Source organism: Myotis daubentonii, chromosome 2 (assembly GCF_963259705.1).
Source record: "Myotis daubentonii chromosome 2, mMyoDau2.1, whole genome shotgun sequence".
NCBI lineage: Eukaryota > Metazoa > Chordata > Mammalia > Chiroptera > Vespertilionidae > Myotis > Myotis daubentonii.
In genome coordinates, this window is record NC_081841.1 from 206367991 (window position 1) to 206387537 (window position 19547).

At 42.1% G+C, this 19547-nt stretch overlaps 1 long non-coding RNA gene across 1 annotated transcript; it reads right to left on the reverse strand.

The window, feature by feature from the left end:
• Nucleotides 1–7803: 7803 nt before the first annotated feature.
• LOC132226459 (uncharacterized) lies at nucleotides 7804–12377 on the reverse strand. The gene is made up of 3 exons (XR_009451060.1): nucleotides 12184–12377; nucleotides 8642–8922; nucleotides 7804–8459 (listed from the first exon to the last, which is right to left on the reverse strand). It is a non-coding gene; the product is annotated as an uncharacterized LOC132226459 (long non-coding RNA).
• Between the last annotated feature and the right edge of the window lie 7170 nt (nucleotides 12378–19547).

A 19547-nucleotide genomic window follows, 5' to 3' on the forward strand; every position in this document is an offset into this window, starting at 1 on the left:
GGTATTTCTGCTGTGACCAATCCCTCCCTTGAAATTATCTAAGGGTTCACCACGAGTCACCTCATTACTCTACACTCAGATTGAGCCAGAAAGGAGCTCGTTATGAAGAACAAAAGATACTTGTATCACTCAGAAAATTCCAAGGGTTTTTGAAGTTCTGTGCCAGGAACCTGGGACAAAGACCAAATATATCTTTTATTATATCACAGTTTTGAAATGTTTTCTGGGTAAAATCCCTTTACTTCAGTTTTCTGAAATGTAGCCTGAAGTTACCGAGTTTAACTTCCTTGACAACCATGACCCAGGTTTTTACGATTCTGAAGCTAATACATGCTTGACACAGTTCTTTGTGCAAAGCATGCACCTCAATATGTGTGCATTTAGTGTGCTTCTCAATTAATAATCGATAATGCTGGTATCTGCTACTTGGGCCAGAACATAGCTGGTGTTAGTGGGAGAGCATGACCAGGACCCCAGGAGACTGAGGGCTCTGGGAGAGTTAGATCAATTAGATTAAGCACAGGAGTTGACTCTTCTCAAACTAGTGGTGTTCATTCAGATTCTTCCGGTATCAAGAGATAGAAACCTCACTCAGATTTGTTTAAAGGAGATTTATTTTTTAAAAAAATTTATACTAATAAAAGGGTAATATGTTAATTAGACTGGGAGACCCTCCGGACAAAGCCATGGTGGGCAGGGTGGGGCAGTTGGGGGAGATCAGGCTGGCGGGGGAGGAGGGCAGTTGGGGATGAGCAGGCCGGTGGGGGGGGGCAGTTTGGGGCAAGCAGGTCAGCAGGGGGGGGAGAGTGGGGGCGAACAGGCTGGCAGGGGAGGGCAGTGGGGGGTGAGCAGGTCAGCGGGGGGTAGGGGTTGGGGGGGGAACAGGCTGGCAGGCAGGTGAGCGGTTAGGAGCCAGCGGTCCCAGATTGCAAAAGGGATGGGATCTGGCCTAAACTGGCAGTCGGATTTCTCCGAGGGGTCCCAGATTGGAGAGGGTGCAGGCCAAACTGAGGGGCACCCCTCTACCCCGTGCACGAATTTTGTGCACCGGGCCACCAGTATAAAATAAAAGCATAATATGCTAATTATACTGGATGTACTTCTGGATGAAACCAGGGATGAGAGGGAAGCCTGGGTCCCGGGTGCCAGAGGGAAGCTGGTGCTGGCAGCTGGGGGTAGAAAGGCCTACTCTTGCACAATTTTCGTGCATCAGTCCTCTAGTATATATATAAAAGCCTAATCTGCAAATTGTCCCCTCAGGAGTTCGACCAGGAGACCGGCAGCTCTATCACTCACTATGATGCACACTGGCCACCAGAGGGCAGCATGGAACATAGGAAGGCCCCAGCTGGCAGCTGGAAGGCCCCAATCAGCCCTGATTGCCTGCCAGGCCTAGGGACCCTACCCATGCATGAATTTCATGCACCAGGCCTCTGGTGTGTGTATATATATATATATATATATATATATATATATATATATATATATATATATATATATATATATATATATATATATATATGGTAGCTCACAGAATAAAAGAGATCTTTGTTCATCCATGATCAGAAGGACAGGAAACAAGAAACTCTGGGACTCCAGACATAGAAACTGTGACTCGATATCATTAGGTCTTTATCACTTAGTCTCTCAGTGTCTGTCCTTATCTCTCTCAGCTCCTATTCTCGCAAATATTATTTCTTTTTTGTATGTTACCTTTCTTTTCTCTTAGCCAATCAGCTTCTTCCCTGAAACTGTAGCAATTGCTTTGGAACTACAAGGAAAAGGGTCTTCCCACCTAACACTTCAGTTAGAAATATTCAAGGTTTGGGCTTATGTTCATAGCCTTTGAGAAGCAGGAGAGGCAAAAGAAAATATTGCACCAATTTACATCGATTACGTAATGCAGAGCCAGCCACTCAGGAATACTTAGTAGCCCCAACCCCAAACTGGGGAGTCAGGCATGCTCAGCAATAAGAGATGAGTTGTGGTCAAGGCCAAGTAGAGGTCAAGGAAGAGAGCCAATAGTGCCATGGGAGAAAACCAAAGACACCCTCCATAGAGTGAGTCAGCCTGGGACACTGCTGGGAGCATCGTTGAGGATACATGCAGAGGTTGCATTCAAGGAACAGCTGGAATTCCTTCAGAGCTCCTCCTGTGAAAGCCACAGGATGGTGTCAGCTTAAGATTCCCTCAGAAATGCCCTCACTGAGCTATGATTTAATGCAGTGCTCTCAGCTTTTATCAAGAATTCAGACAAGAAATGGCATTTAAGAAACATTTTGTGGTCTTCAAAAAATCCACAACAGAATACATTGTTCTTACTTCTTATGTAATGAGCATAATATTCTGCCCACAATTTAGAGCCAAAGAAATATCTGTCTCTCCAGGCATACGTGTGCTGATTTTTATCAGACAATATGAACTATACAGCGTGTTTCCCTTTTTGCACTGGCCCCTGCAAACCATAAGTTAGATTTGGTGCTTCATTGTTCCAATATCACCCTAGGTTCTTGGATGCCTTCTAATAAGTTCTGATTTTCCTTTCTGTCTTGACCCACCTTGGTGGCATTTTTTCTAACTTTTTAATTGGGAAGTACAGTACACATACAAAGACACACAGCACAATGATGACCTCAAGATAAATGCCCATATAACCACTACTCAGGTCAATAAACAAGAATTTCCAGCATCCCCAAAGTCCTTTTTGTCTTCTTCCCAAAAACCATGCATCCCCTTTCTCTACCATCCCTTCCTTATTATTCTGACTGCTTTTGCTTCTCTGTATATTCCTATTCCTCAACACTATAAGTTTAGTTTTTTTCTTTTAACTTCACATAACTAGAATCACTCAATGTGTATTCTTTTGTGACTGGCTAATTCCACACAATATTACATTTGAGTATATATACAATCCCTTATTGTTTATCTTTTCTGTTCATTTTTTTCATATCTGTATAGTATGCCATTACACGGCTAAATCACAACTCTTGCTACTGATAGACATTATCTGTTTATTTCATTTTCTTGAATTACTAATGTGGCTGAGTACGCCCATGTTTATGGGTCATTTGGAGTCTTCTCGTTGAACCATCGTTTTTAATTCATCTTTCTGAACCAAGGAAATGGATTCTCTCCTAGAGCCTCCAGACAGAACACAGCCCTGCCAACACTTTGACGTTAGCCAGTGAGACCGATTTTAAAGTTAATAAATTTATGCTGTTTTAAGCTACTAAGTGTGTGGTAATTTGTTAGAGTAGCAACAGGACATTAATACATAAGGAAAGGGAAGAACGCTGCTTAGATACTTAAAATAGCTTATATTTTTAAAATATAAAGATATATTTTCATTATTAACACATTACAGCATTGTCCATTTTCCAAATTTAATAGCCCATCAATTAAAGTAAAAAATGATTTCTAAAACTGAGGTATAATTTATGTACAGTGATATGTACAGATCTTAAGTGTATAGTTCAAAAAGTTCTGACAGATGCCGACATCTATGTAAACAACACCCAACTCAAGATATAGAATATTTCCACTCCTCCAGAAATTCCTCATGTCCCTTCCTAGTCATTCCCCAACCCCTCCCTGCCTCCACCCCCCAGGCAGCCACTGATCTAATTTCTATTTCCATAGATTAGTTTTCTCTCTTCTAGAATTTCAAATAAAAGAAACACACAATATCTACTTTCCTGTGTTTGATGAGAATGCTCACTTTGAAGTTAAAGACTCCAGTGCAAATTCTGGTTCTTCCACTTACCAACTCTATGAACTTGACAAAGTGCCAGGCTTGCAGAGGCTGTTTCCATTGAGAACATAGACTTCCCACCTCAGAGCTGCTATGATGACCAGAGAGTATATGATAAAACGGTATGTCATTTCTCAAATGGAATATGCTTGTTTCCAACTCAAAACAAAAATTGGATGCTAACCATCTTTGGGTAATGGTATAATAAGTGACTTTTAAAAATACATACATATGTATTTATCTATCTCAAATTGGTATTACCATATATTCCTTTTAAATTAAAAAAATCATTTTTAAATAAATTAGCACAGGAATATTAATGAACTATTTTATATCACAACCCTTTATTAGATTTTTGTTTTAATATTCTGTTTCAATGAATAATCATAATCCTTAAATATGTACTTGTGCAAATCATATCAATTATGATGTCACACTTCTAACTTGACCATCCTGTCATCAGCTAGCCCAAAATGTCCCTGTTCTGGTAGCAGGATTTTACAGCCTCCATCTCTCTACCACATAGAACTGTTTTATTTTTAATTTTTTATGTATTGATTTAGAGAGAGAGAAAGAGAGAGAGAGAGAGAGAGAGAGAGAGAGAGAGAGAGAGAGAGAGAGATTTATTGTTTCACTTATTTATGCATTCATTCATTGATTCTTATTTTTATGTACCCTGACTGGGGATTAAACCCATAACCTTGATGTATGGGAAAAATACTATAACCAACTGAGCTACCCAGCCAGGGCAACTGAGAGCTGTTTTTAGAATTGGATACTAATTGCACTTTTACAAAAATGAGTTAGCTTCCATAAACTACACAAATAACTGATTGTTAATGATACCAATCAAATGTCAACTATTTTACTAGAACTTTACCCTTCATAATTTACAAGGTGCTATTACAGACCATACATAACGACAGAGGACTACCACGTGATAGAATCGTCAGGAGCTACAACCAGTGGGCGTATGTTTAATATTACGAACCAAGATGGAATGACTTCCTAGAACTGGTCTATGCAACCATTCTCATTGCCTCTGTGACGAGAGGAAAAAAGCAAGAAATAGAGAGATAAAGACATTGCCAGGAAGTTTAATAGGGAGCAGTAGTTGGTATTCACAGAAATTCCCCATAGAACAAACCTCTATGTCGGAATTGCACAGGTCGGCGTAATAGCGAACTTAAATAGGAGCAATACAATAATAGTTTGCATTTATTGAGTGGTTACTACTTGCTAGGCACTATATTAAGTAACTTTATAAACATTAATTCTTCCATTCTCACTACCACCCTCTGAGATCAGGGCTATTGCGCCCCATTTAACAGAAGGCCACTTACTTGGCAGCACCACATGGCCTCAGAGCCATGCTCTCCATCGTTACACCGTGCTCACTCCCTAATGATGGCTGGAAAATGACTGCATTTCAAGCTTGAATTGTAAGCAATTACAGTAGAAAAGACTCAACATTCTCAGGAAGCCGTGTGTGAAAAAGACGTGATTATTCAAACACATCCCTGTGGAGAATGCGTAATTACCTGGGATACTCAAGAAGACCAAAATATACAAACTCAGAACAACGAAAGAAGCAGCTGCAGGCAGGATGAAGAGGCAGTCGGTCTTAGAAGTAACCCCAATGCCCTGTGGGAAAGTAGTGTAGTTACTACGAGAATTCATGTTATTCTCTCTACTTAAATTAAGAATTTAGCAAATAATATGTAGTTCATTCTATAGTCCAAGTTTTGTTACTCTCAGTTCATCCTTTCTGCTATCGTTTTAAAGTCCCAAATAAAGGATCGACTTCCAAGGCTTATTGGAGTCCAGTATCAGACCCAGGTGAACTGAGCTCACTTAAAGAAGTACACCCTTACGAAGTTTATTTCCACTTGAGTCACTTTTGCACCATATCTCTTTGATCCCCACAACAGGAGAACAACAGGACAGATACTACTATCCGCATTTCATAAGGAAGAAATAAAGCAGCCCAGAGATGTGAAGGGATGTACCTAACACCAGCCAGCAAGTCTGAAACCTGCGACTAGAATCTCAGCTTCTCCATTTCTTCTCTAATCCTGACCCATTTTAGTGACAACTTTCCAGATGTATTAATAAACCAAAAAACTGGCCGATTTGGCCTACCCGCTGGGGAGGTATCAGTGAGTGGTGAAATGTTCTGAAAGTGGACTGAGATAAGAAAGTAGAGCTTCTAGAATAAACTTAGAAAATGAAATAGTCATATAACAACAAATGCCATGTTTTTAGCACTTAGAATCTACAAGAAAGTTTGCAAAGTGATATATATAGGATGTCCTCCAAAAATGTATACACACTTTGAATAATTATAAAGATAGTATTTATTGAAATACATTTCATTTTCAAAATTAAGCTATCAGCTGTTAAGATGTGTATATATTTGGGGGGAAAATATATATACAGATACATATATATGCATATATATACATATATCTATAATAATAAAAGCGTAATATGCTAATTAGACTGGACATCCTTCCAGACGTCCTTCCTTCCAGACAAAGCTGCAGAGAGCAGGGGCCACGGCAGAGGCGGCAGGCGGGGCCAGGGCCAAAGCCCTTGCATAAATTTTGTGCATCAGGCCTCTAGTGTGTGTGTGTGCGTATATATATATATCCTCATCTATCCTTAAACCATCCCTATAGGGATATATTATTAGCTCTATTTTACAGATAGGGGAAGTGAAGGTGAAACAGGTTAACTTACCAAGGTAACAGTCTGAATCCTATGTAACAGGAGCTGTGTGCTCAGATCCAAGCTCAGCCCAGCCTAACGCTTCCACAGAGATGGGAACTTCAGGCTGCTCTCAGTGACGTGAGCTGACAACCTGTGCTCAGCGTACCTCTCCTGCACGGCTGTCCACTCTCCCTCTCCCCTAACCTGCCGGCCCTGAACTACGAGGCTATCTGTTTGTGCAAGTGTTCACTTTGATGCAGGCAATCCCTCCCGTCCTCTGGGAGGCCAGTGTTCTGATGCTTTTGTGATATCCCACTCTCTCAATTCAGGAGGATCTGAATAAGCCCACGTTTATTCCCCGTGTGGGAATGTTTACTGGAACTCACAGTGGGGCACACAATTTAAGAAAAACAATGCTTGCCCAGCCAGTGTGGCTCAGTGTTTGAGTGTCAATCTATGAACCAGAAGGTCATGGTTCAATTCCTGGTCAGAGCACATGCCCGGGTTGTGATCTAGATCCCCACTGAGGGGTGTGCAGGAGGCAGCCAATCAATGGTTCTCTCTCATCATTGATGTTTGTATCTCTCTAGCCCTCTCCTTTCCTCTCTGAAATCAATAAAAATATTTTAAAAGAAAAATATAAAGAATGATTTAATATAATATTTTGAAAAAATCAAAGTTAATGTAAACATATTTATTTTAAACAAAGACGGGAGATCCTCCCCACATCTGCACCACTCACCCCACCCTCTTACCTGGCCTCAGTCCTGTCGGATCCTGACTGTTTAAATTATTGACATTCTGTTCATTGTGGATGTTTTTTGCATTGATTTTTTTTAATATGGCACTAAAACATTATTTATCTTGATGACAGAGGGGTTTTATTTGAGTCCCCTTAAATTTTGTACCCGGGGCCTCCCTCGCCTCACCCTATCCCAGTCCAAGACTGAGTATATAAAAGACAGAACTGCAGACAGTAGGCCCCAACTCCCAGTTTCCCCATGTCCTTCCCTGTCTCTCTTTATGTTAGTTCAGTGGTTATCAACCTTGGCTGCACATTAGACTCACCTGGGAATCTTTTTAAAATCCTGATTTCTGGGCCTCATCCTCCGGAAATTCTGTTTCTTTGTTACTAATGTTGTGGCCTCGCCCCATAACAAAGAAACAGAATTTCCAGGAATGAGGCCCAGAAATCAGGATTTGAAAAAGATTCCCAGGTGATTCCAATGTGCAGCCAAGGTTGAGAACCACTGTGTTAGTTTGCCATGTCAGCCGCACCAAATAAGTGACCGCCACATGCACTCAAGTGCCTAGCAGAGCCGTGAGGAAGGAGGAGAGAGTCTCTCCACCGGGCGGCAGAGCCAGAGGCAGGCTTTGGCTGTGTTTCTTGCTCTTTCTCACAGGACACTTCTTATTCCATCAGCTAAGCACTTTGCCGCGAGGGAAATTCCTGCCTTTGACACCCTCCAGTCAGTGTTGACATGTAATTTTAATTATTGAATTCCTGTCACTGTTTCTCTAAGGCAGGGGTTCTCGGTCTTTAAAAAACTAATCCCTGTGCCCAGGCTGCTTCCAAGATCCATTATGTCAGTGTCTCGCGAGGCAAGAGCCTGGTGTCCGCAATCTTTACCGCCTCCCGGTGAGTCGGTGTGCAGGCAAGGTTGGGAACCATTGCTCCAGTGCATGGCTGGCTTTTCCTTTTCCTCGGTCGGAGGGTTTTCCCTTGGTCCCTCCCGGAGGACATCAGCCAGGGCTCCAGGGGCGGAGAGAGCCGCATTCAACCCCTGGCTCTCCCACAGACTAGCTTTGTCATCTTCACAGGATACTTGATTTTTGTTTCCTCAGCTGGACCCTGGGGATAGAAACAGAATTTGCCCCATGGAGCTGTTTGAAGGAATCAAGCCGGGGCGTCTGAGACACCGAGCCCAGCGCTTGGTGCGTGTGCCTGCATGCACGCTCACTGGGAGCTGTTAGCATGATGAGTTATGAATCCATCCTGCCAACAAAATGGCAAGGAGCCAGTGCATAAACAGATAAAGGTGGAGCTGCTCTGTCGGGAGCCCGTGGCGGGGCAACACTCAGACCCCACTCTCCTTCCCAGGGTGCTCTGCAGAACCCCGAGGGGCTCTGGGAGGCCATCTGAAGATCACTAGTACGGGGCATAATGACATCACGGACCCAGTTTTACAGTTTGGAGTGGCTCTTTCTGCCTCGGCACTCCTGTCGCCCATTTCTGATCTCTCTTCTGGTGGCAGGCATCGGCTGGCCAGGTTCAGGGCCACTCTGCGGCCACAGGACCCAGGGCTGCTTGGCCCAAGTGGCCTCCGTGGCCTCAGGCTTATTCGTGGAGTAACACGGACCCACCGAAGGACGTTGCTCTAAGTGCCCAGTCCCCTGGCTGGTGAATGTCCGTTTGGCTTCGAGGTGTGTGGTGGCGGCTGGAGGCTTGAACGTGTTTCCTGTTGGAAAGCAGAAGGTATTGAAGTGCCAGGTGGGGGAGGATCCCTAGGGTGTCCAGGCGGGGCGAGGACGCTCCCTCTGGGAAAGAGCCGCTGCCTTTGTTCCCATTGGAGAGTGGCTGTGCTCTCTATTCGTTTCGTGGGCAGTGTTGACTGTTTCACCCCAATGAGTCCAAAGTCTCGGCCCAGTTCAGAGACCCTGGCCAGCCTCAGGAGGGGAGGCAGAAGGGTTAGACGAGGGCCAGTGTGGCAGGTTGGCTGGGCCTCAGAATCGTCTGTACCACGAAGTCGAAGTCGGCTGTGGTTCCTCTTCCCTGAGAGAGGCCCGTCTGGGTCCTGCTGGCCCATCACAGCAAGATTTCTCACAGCTGTCCCCATTCTCCTTTCTTCCCACCAATCGAGTGTCTTTCTCTTTTTGCAGAAAGGGGCACTCCTTGAACCGAGCGAACCGCTGAATAAACTACCCGATAGTAAGAGTGTTTTGTTTTTTCCTCCCCCGAGCCCATTTCCAGGCCTGTGTGGGAAGAAAGGTGATACTTCACCCCAGCCTGAGTGGAAAGTGTATGCCTCGATTGTTCTTTAGAGAAGCTATTTTAGTGAGACGCGTAGTCGTTGGGCTCTTTAATTGCAGGTAACAGAAGCCAACTTGTGGCGGCTGCAGCCACAGAGAGGAATTTATTATAAGGATAAAGGAGCATCTCATGGAAGCGACGACAGGAGTGTGGCCAGGCCTCAGGAAGGAACTGAGGCCTGGAGAGCTGCCAGGACACCTCCGCGTGTTTCATCTCCGACGCTTCCCATGTGTGCTCTCTTTGTCTCTCTCGCTAACTGGTTTTCACTGCCTCTGTCCGCAGGGAGAAACGCTGCTGTCACTCAGAGGGTACGCTCTTCACCTCTGCCCAGGATGACTAGTGGCTTTCAGTAAAGATTCATGGGAAAAAGAACCTGGTGGGTCAGATTCCCCCAGCGATGGTCTGTGGACAGATGGCACAGTGGCCGTCTTCTCATCCAGGGTTTCCAGATCTGGCTGATGATTAGAGTCCCTAGTGGGAGATTTTTGTTTTTATTTTTATATACAGACCCAGGTTCCACCTTAGAATCTATAGCAGTAGGAGCTGGGACTCTGCACTAAAAATTCCTCCAGAGATTCTGATGATAAATGAGATTTGAGAGCCAATGAAACCCAAGTCTTAGGTACCCATTAATCTTTCTCCTAAGGACTCATGAGAGACTGCCTTTTAAGCTGTCTATTTGTAGAGGCTATTACTATAGGGCTGGAATGCACAATTCATTTCAGTGCAAATATAGGTAAGTGGGATGGGGAACTCCCTACCCCACCGAGCACTTGCAGAAGAACCAGTCCAGTGGAAATCTGAGAAGCCGGCTAGAGCTGGATCTAACATCACTGTTCTTAAAGGCTTCATGTTCAGCACTTTTAGACAAGATTTCAAGAACTGTGCTTACCAGGTGAAATCTGGCTGAGTGTTAGCCAAGCAGATGATACAGCAGTGTGGGCCAGTGTGAGTCAAGAACAGGTTAGAACCTAGGGCTGCAGAATGAGGAAAAATAGAACTCTGCTGGGAAAATGCAATCGTAGAGAATCAAGTTGTGTTTTATGTTCCCACGTTTTTATTTCTCACACAGGCTGATACCTAAACTATCACCCCTTGTAATGTCTACTGGCTTGTTCTTTAAGACTGAACTTGTGTCTCCACTGAGAGAAAGCTTCCTCTGACTCCTCAGTCCCCTAATAATACCCTCTGCCCCTATAATACCCTCTGTGTACCTTGACCACATAGTGGATTGTATTCGTTTTACTTCTCCAACCCCTCCACTTGATGATGGGGAGTTGGCACTTCGGTACCTAAACCTACATGAGGGTTGGCGTGAACTGTCCTACTGAACTGATGTAGGACATGCCTGCTAATTTGGCCCCTGGCAGCCCTTCTGTCCCTCACATCCCCTTAGTCCCATAGTCAAAGCCGTTATGCTTTTGCCAACAATCTCAATACTATTCCAGGTTCTGGGAGCACCCTTAATCATGGAAAATTTAGGGAGCCCTGCATCCAGTATGCCATGCTACTACGACACCCTGATGAATCTGGAAGATGTTTTACTTATGTTTTACTCTATGATACTCTAGCTAAATCAGCCATACTTCACTAGGCATGATTCAGATATTACCTCATTTAATTCCCACAACAAGCCTACAAAGAATGCTTCATGGGAAAAACTGGGAGTCAGAAAGGTTAAGTAACCAACCTAAGCCACACCACCAGTAAGTGTCAGAACCAAGATCAAAACCCAGATGTGGCCCAAAACCTTGTTCTCTTAAACACCAGGCTGCACTTGAGTTCTTTCTTAAACTTACAGTCAGTTGCTTAGTTAACTAGTTACTTTATATAGCTGTATCATTCCCTGTGTATGCCTCATAGCTGAGTGTCTGCCTCATTTTCTCAATTAGAATAAAATAGTATTTGGTGGCTGAATATAATCAATATAATTATATTGATCTGAACTAAAAAAAAAAAAAAATGAGTGCCTAACCTTCTCTTATTGGTTATCAAGTACAGAATGATTTCCTAGACGTAGCTATGAAAGTTTCCAACAGAATGTAAGCCTAGGCCTATCTGCATCTCATCCACTTGCCATGGCTGAGGAAAAGATTTCTCTTGGCTGGCCCCATTTTCCACAAGATATTCCTGAACTTCAAGGAAGTCCAGTGTGCTGATTTAGAAGTGGCCCTACACAGTAGGGTCTGAGAATACTTATCAAGAGAGGTAATGGAGCCAGCCACAGCTCTCAGAATAGTCATAACTGAGTCTCAAAAGAACCACACAAGCTGGGCCTGAAATTGGACCGTTAGGGGAGGGCACAGTATACAAATTTCTCAACATGCCAGCTACATATCTGACAGCCCACACAAGAAAACCTTCTTCTCTGGTCTTGAAGGAGGGGTTCTAGGAGACACGAGAGTTCTACAGGATATCAGAAATGGTTTGCATCAATGACAAGTGGGGAAGTCGAAAACTAAATTCTAAATAAACCATAATTATGCAGCCTCTCCTCACTGAAACATGGTTCAAAGGCTAGAAACCTAGAGATGAACTTGGACCTCAGAGTAGAATCAACCCCACCTATACCGACAAAAGACATGAAACATAGACTGCAAGGGGGCAGGGTCAGGCCTCTCTCTCCAGAGGCTGCACTAGTCCAGAGCCTTGCAGAGATAACCTGTACCAAGCAGATACATGACCCTACCTTTGGAAGAAACAGGGGGACAGGCTGATTCAAGCAGGCTCAGGTGTCACCTTCTGAAAGCATAAGGTTTTCCTCCAGCTTCATGAGCAAACTTTTCATTCCGGATGCAAAGGGCAATACATCGAGGCTTCCTCCAAGGGCAGAAAGCCACAGCAGCCTGCAGTGGGAAAGTGAAGCATCCCCATAAGCATAAAGAACAGCTAACTGGCACCTTTGCCCCAGATTTTGAATGTGAGCGATGAGCAGGTGACAGAAGTACAGGTTGGGAGGAGGGAGAAGGACGGGGATAGCCGCGTCTTTGTTTCTTAATGTATCAACTCTAAATGCTGGACACACTCATGGCATATCCAGTAAGCTGGTAGAAAAGCAGTTCTGGAACTCAAAATAGAGGTCTGGGCAATAGATTTTAGGAACCATTAGCAAGGAGGTGAGAGTATCCTATGTGTCAGAGAAGACAAGAAATCAAGGTGAGGACCGAGGACATAAGCTTGGGGGAACATGCACTGGATGAGGCCTTCTGGTTACACAGTCCCCAAGTTCCTCCTCTTCTTTCTACAGAGATTCCCCTCGGCCCTGAGAAATCCCTAATGCTCGCCTTATTCTATTCCTTCTACCTTGAACAGAAGTAGTAAATTTTCTCCCCAAACCTGACAGTCAAATAGAGCCTTGGAATAAATGACTTCACTCTGGTTTGTAAAAGGCCATAAAAAATGTTGTAGTAGAGTGATCTTTGAGTGGATTAATAACCTTTCTCCAGAATAAAGAACTGTGGTGTCTAAAACAACGTAAGATTCTTATTGCGTCCCATTAATCTGTATAGTTGAGGGGGGAAAAATTACCTATGAGAATGGTTTAAATTGTTACATTGGTACTTTATTACATCTAATTTTCAAAAGCTCCCTTCCTTCTCTCCTCCCCACACACTAACTGGCAGAATAGAAGGAAGTTGCCTGTATGAGGAATGTAGGACTTAAAGCAAGTTTTATGACTTAAGGCCTATTTATTATATTTTACCTGTCTTTCCTGAATTTCCTGAACCATCATTAAGTTATTGTTTGAAGTTCCCACATTCTTCTCCCTAGACACACAGAATGAACAAGAAGCCGTGGTCACTGCGTTCTTTATACATTCGGCACAAGCTTGCAGAAGAGCCGTGTAATCACTGGGACACTCAGCAGAGCAAGCGATTGGGTTTCAGCTGTCTGCACTGGGAACTGTTTCCTAACATTATATATACCTAGCATGTGGGCAGTTTCAACACAGCTCGGGACTGAATAAGCACTAGACTGAGGTGGGAAGAATGCTAACCCAGGTTTCTTGACATTATCAGATAAAGGGAACTCAAGAGGCTTGGTGTTGGCTTGTTGACAGATAAGCTTTCTGACATTAATGCAGGTTTGGTTTGTTTTACACTCCCCCTACAAAAGATTAACCCAGTTTTCCCAGTGCCCATGAAGGAAGTCCTGAATAAAAGCTTTTATCAAATGTGAACTAAAAAAAAAAACACAAATCACTGATGGAAACATTTTACAAACATACAGAAATTTTCAACACTCTGGACCAGAGGTCTTCATATGGGGTATATCTAGCCCTATCAACGGAACCTCAAAACCTTCCAGGGGGCCCTTAAGCAACGTAACATCCTCACCTTTTACACATACCCTCCCCTCAAACTAAGCAATGTGAAAAACAACAGAACACCACATCGCCAATATTTCTCCCCTTCTACAAACCAGAGGCACACAAGTTTACACGGGGCTCAAGTTGCTTCCTTGGGGCTTCCTAGCCTTCCCTGGTCTATATTTCTATTAAGAGAGATTTAGAAATGGGGTATTTGAGAATTGTTAGGATTTCAAAAGTGGGATATGTGGTAACGTGGGGGACAGTGGAAGTAAAGATTGTTATTTAACAAGTGGGCCACTCCCATCTCCAGATTCCTGCCAGGGAAGGAATATATCACTCTTGATGGAAGCCCCACCAGCAAAGCAGCAAAGAAATATAAAATGCTACAAATAGCTTTTCTCATAAGTAATTTCCCCTGTATTTAAAATATTCATCTTTACAGCACTCACTGACTGAAAAGTACTTTTGGACAGTCAAAACAAGAATAGTTTAGTGATGCTGATAATTTTAAACATGACTTGGAATATTTTTCAGGACTGCCAGAATTTTCATGATGCACTAAATAAAACCTACGGACAATACTTTTCATGATGTCATCATAACATATTTATTCTAAATACAATAAATCTCCACTTAATTAGTCTCATGAACTTATTAATATCACCTATCAACAGAAAGTAAATTACAATTTTAGTTGCCACACCAGTTAAATTATAAAAATAACATATTGAATTATTTTATTTTTTTAAAAAATATGTATTCTCTGTGATTTTTTTATTGCTTTGAGTAATCTTTTACAAGGAGTGTTCTGTGATAGTCTTAATGATTTTTATAATATTATTTTAAATTCATTAACAGCATTTGAATTCTCAAGTCAGACTTTTTCTGACAGAAAGGAAGTCTAAGTTGGTTATTTGAGATGGTTGGTTATTTGAGACGGCGGATTAAATCTGGTTTTGATGAATTATATATTTAATGAAATATCTATGATAAAAATATATTTAGAACATTAATCCTACCCAAATATATCTGAAAAGGTGTTTTGAAGGTAGTAGGTTGGATTTTCCAACTGGATTAATTTACTGGATCAAGTAGTTTTTCTAAGTGAAAAACTAACAGGTACAATTAATAATCATTTGATAGTCTTGGTAAAGCCTATTGGGTTTAAATGCCCAAATTTGAGAATGAACAATTCTAAATAACAAAGTCTTCTAAAAGTCAGGCAGCTTCTAATTCTCTGTTTTCAACAAAAATAAACAATAAGCCAACCATGTCAACTGAAAGCTGACTAAAGACAATGTGACTTTTAGTATTGAATTTAAAGAACTGAATAAAACTATTTTGATAAAGCTACTTCCATTCCCACCTCTTTATTTAGGAGCTATTTTTTCAGCATCTACATTGATAGAAATAAAAGACATAAATAACATTGACACTGAACCCTCTTTCATTCTAGCAATGCCATAATCATCCAAGGGCACATAAACTAATCAGAAAAATTAATCTCATTAAAAGAGGACTTTTTCCCCCTTTTTTTTGAATGTATTGGGGCAACACTGGTTAACAAAATTATACAGGTTTCAGGTGCACAATTCTACAACATATCATCTGTACACTGTATTGTATGTTCACCACCCCAAGTCAAGTCCATCACCATTTATCCCCCCCATATCCTCTTCCTTTAAAAAATATTTTGTCATTTTAATTGCAAAAAAGTGACAGTAATCAATATGACCTTCGGGTATAAAAATATATAGTAAATCCTATGGCAACAAACTCCACAAATATGAAAATCTGGTCTAGTGGAACTGGCCCCCATCCTCCAACCCAGGTCCCCATTCCCAACACTTTAAGTTTCTCTGGAGAAGGCATGTGGTATTAGTGGTGGTGGTTAGAAAGTGATGGCCTTGTGATCAGTGGGGACTTTCTCAATTTAGTGAACCGTCAGTTTGTACAATAAGTTTTGGTACCTTAAAAAAAAGTTTTGCCCTAACCGGTTTGGCTCAGTGGATAAGGGTCCCAGGTTCAATTCCGGTCAAGGGCATGTACCTTGGTTGCGGGCACATCCCCAGTAGGGAGTGTGCAGGAGGCAGCTGATCGATGTTTCTCTCTCATCGATGTTTCTAACTCTCTTTCGCCCTTCCTCTCTGTAAAAAATCAATAAAATATATTTTTTTTAAAAAGTTTTACTACCTTTACTTTTGTCCTTTCTGTGATAGTATAGGCTAAAACATACTTTTAAAAAATTATTATTAGCCCTAGCTGGTTTGGCTCAGTGGATAAAGTGTTGGCCTACAGACTGAAGGTTCCCAGGTTCAATTTCAGTCAAAGGCACATGTCTGGGTTGTGGGCTCAATCCCCAGTATAGTGTTTTCAAGAGGCAGTCGATCAATGATTCAATCTCATCATTGATGCTTCTATCTCTCCCCTCTCCCTTCCTCTCTGAAATCAATAAAAATATTTTTTAAAAATATTATTATGGCAGTAATATGACCCTGTATTTTCACAATTCGATTTTTGGGTCCTAGCTAGGTATTATGTTTTATCATACTAGAATAAAATCTTGTGGAAAAATTGCAATGAAAACATAAGATCAAAGAGAAAAAGAAAAGATGTAAAATTTTAGACATCTTTATGTATTTTCTATATGGTTGATGGTATTAAGACTCCATTGGCTATATTTGAAAGAGCGATGAACACTTTTTAAAAATGTCAATATTTATTCTATGCTGGAAATTATATCTTTTGCCAATATTTAAGAACAGCATTTAATGTGCAAAGGAACAGAATATCTTTTTAAAACTATTTTTTAAAAGTGATTTGCACAGGGAGTGCTTGTGAAAAACAAAAAGTTTAAAAATCGCTGCTTTAGAAAGAGGAAACTTAAGCAATGACCCTTTTCAAGGCCAAAGATACTAGGAGCGAATACTTTTTTATCAGCAGTACATAGACTGAACAACTAGGAAGGAGAGCTTAACATTTGTTTGCTTTTTCTGGCCCCTAGAGGGAAAGCCAAGCATGGACAGGATTAAGCATTTCTGTTATTGAGTTGGAGTCTCTAAAAATGCATTTATGAACCATAATACAGGGAAGGGACAGCTCATATCTCTAATTCTACCCTGGCAGCAATTCCTTCTTTATCAGAGAGCACTCAAGACCTAAGCTCTGTACCCTCTGCAATTTCAGGAAAAGGTGCTGACCTCCTGGAATATATTTTATCACCACTAATCATTTTTAACCAAGCATCCCTTATGTGTTAGGTTCTAGGGATACAACATGTAAAAACCCGCACTTGAGGAATTTACAATCTCATTGGAGAAACAGAAAAGACACTGAGATCAATACAAATCTGTGTAATACAAATTAAGGGGCCAATGAGTATAACAGAAAATGTAATGAACAGCCCAGCCAGTGTGGCTCCGTGATTGAGCATCGACCTGTGAACCAGGAGGTCACAGTTCAATTCCCCGTCAGGGCACATACCCGAGTTGCAGGCTCCATCCTCAGTGGGGGGTGTGCAGGAGGCAGCCAACCAATGTTTCTCTCTCTCTCCCCCTCTCCCTTCCTCTCTGAAATATATACACTGAGTGGCCAGATTATTATGACCACCTGACATTTGTAGGCAAATTAGCTATAATTTCATGCTGAAGTTGCTAGAGGGCCAGACCATTATAAATAGGGAAGCAGGTTGTTTACCACGACAGAAGTGATTTTTTTCTGAAGATATGGGTAAACAACGCGATTTAACAGCCTTTGAACATGAGATATATACACACGCACACACTGAGTGGCCAGATTATTATGACCACCTGACGTTTGTAGGCCAATTAGCTGTACACTGCATCGTATGGGATATGGAAGCCGAAGGCCTGTTCAAACACCTTTGCTATCTGCAGTTACCAAGATAAAACGTCTCCAATTCGCACAGGAACACAAGGATTGGACAGTCGAGCATTGGGAAAAAGTCATGTGGTCCGATGAATCACGTTTCCAGTTGCATCATGCAGATAGCAGAGTGAGAATTTGGCAGAAACAGCATGAAAGCATGCACCCTACATGCATGAGTGCAACGCTTCAAGCTGGTGGGGGCAGTGTTATGGTTTGAAGCATGTTTTCCTGGCATGATTTGGGCCCTTTAATTGTTTGGAACAACATCTGAATATCACAACATACCTAAGTATCGTTGCTGATCAAGTTCATCCTATCATGTTGATGGCATATGCCAATGGAGATGGCTTCTTCCAACAAGACAATGTGCCATGCCACGGTGCTCGTACTGTGCAGGAGTGGTTTCAAGAACATGAGGGAGACTTTACCTTGCTTAGGTAGCCCCCACAATCACCAGATCTCAATCCAATCGAGCATTTGTGGAACGAAGTTAAAAGAGCCACCAGGAAGCTGGTTCCATAACCATCAGAACTCACAGAACTGGACAGTGCTATTCATCAGGCATGGTGTCAGATTCCTCACATCACCTTTCAACATCTCGTGGAGTCAATGCCAAGAAGAATCACCACAGTATTGAAGGCAAAAGGTGGCCCAACAAAGTAATGATGGGGTGGTCATAATAATCTGGCCACTCAGTGCATACACACACACACACATATACATACCACGTTCAAAGGCTGTTAAATCGCGTTGTTTACCCATATCTTCAGAAAAAAATCACTTCTACTGTTGTGGTAAACAACCTGCTTCCCTATTTATAATGGTCTGGCCCTTTAGCAACTTCAGCGCAAAATTATAGCTAATTTGCCTACAAATGTCAGGTGGTCATAATAATCTGGCCACTCAGAGTGTGTGTGTGTGTGTGTGTGTGTGTGTGTGTGTGTGTGTGTGTGTGTGTGTATGTATAAAATGTAATGAACAAATGAAGTTATTGCCAAAGATCAGGATAGTCTGGGAAGGAGAAGACTGGAATCCAAGTAGGTCTCTAGAAAACCAGGACCAAGACAACAAGATTGATGGGCTAATTTGCTGGGGACAGAAGTAGGACGGGGTAGGTGTGATGCAGGTATGACGGTGACAGGAATAGTGATGAGTCCAGAGCAGATGGCTGCTATGAAACTTGGAAGGAACATAGAAACCAGACTGCGGAAGGTCTTAAATGCCAAAGGAGAGCTGTGTGTTATCTTATGAGAAATGTGAAGGTTTCTGAGATCAATATGCAACATTTTAGGAATCTTTTTTAAAAAAATAACAGTCATATAGGAAGAGACAGCAAGAGAGATAGACGAGTCAGTTCCATTTTAGCAATAGCCTGGGTAGCTAGGATGGAAGCAGCCTGTTGCAAGGATACCGTGAATGAAAAATAAAGGTCATTGTGCTAAAAGGGGCGGGTAAACCACAAGTAATTCCCAGGTTTCATTCCCTGTGATAATCACTGTCCCACTGACAATAAATCCAAAAGGAAGGCAGGTTTATGTTTGAAGGAGCAGGGCCAGCAGGCAAATGAAGGGGAAGGCTCAATCTCCAACTCATCGGCCAACACCAACTATACAGAAAATCATACATTCTCTCCTATTTTGTTCTCTTGTTCAATTCAGGGGAAAGAGAATTAGTATTATAAACTGGTCATTGATCATACTGTACCCACAATGACTTATCAATAGTCACCCTAAATAAATTTTCCTTGAGAATATTCAAAAACAGATCTAGCTAACGCCTCAGACTCATCAGCCTCTTTCTTACTCGTCTTGCTGCATGATTCATAAAAACAATTACCTCTACCCTTCAGCCCC